The sequence below is a fragment of the Mastomys coucha genome, unplaced genomic scaffold (assembly GCF_008632895.1).
Source record: "Mastomys coucha isolate ucsf_1 unplaced genomic scaffold, UCSF_Mcou_1 pScaffold21, whole genome shotgun sequence".
NCBI lineage: Eukaryota > Metazoa > Chordata > Mammalia > Rodentia > Muridae > Mastomys > Mastomys coucha.
In genome coordinates this window covers 24,949,412-24,949,864 of record NW_022196904.1, presented here as the reverse complement: position 1 = coordinate 24,949,864, position 453 = coordinate 24,949,412, and positions in this window count along the sequence as shown.

Below are 453 nucleotides of genomic sequence, written 5' to 3'. Positions count from 1 at the left end.
CTCTCTGGTGGAATTTTTGGGGTCACTTAAGTACACTATCATATCATCAGCAAATAGTGATAATTTGATTTCTTCCTTTCCAATTCGTATCCCTTTGATCACCTTTTGTTGCCTAATTGCTCTGGCTAGGACTTCAATTACAATATTGAATAGGTAGGGAGAGAGTGGGCAGCCTTGTCTAGTCCCTGATTTTAGTGGGATTGCTTCAAGTTTCTCTCCATTTAGTTTGACCTTGACTACTGGTTTTCTGTATATTGCTTTTACTATGTTCAAATATGAACCTTGAATTCCTGATCTTTCCAAGACTTTTATCATGAAGGGATGTTGGATTTTGTCAAATTCTTTCTCAGCATCTAGTGAGATGATCATATGGATTTTGTCCTTAAGTTTGTTTATGTAGTGAATTATGTTGATAGATTTCTGTATATTGAACCATCCCTGCATCCCTGGGAT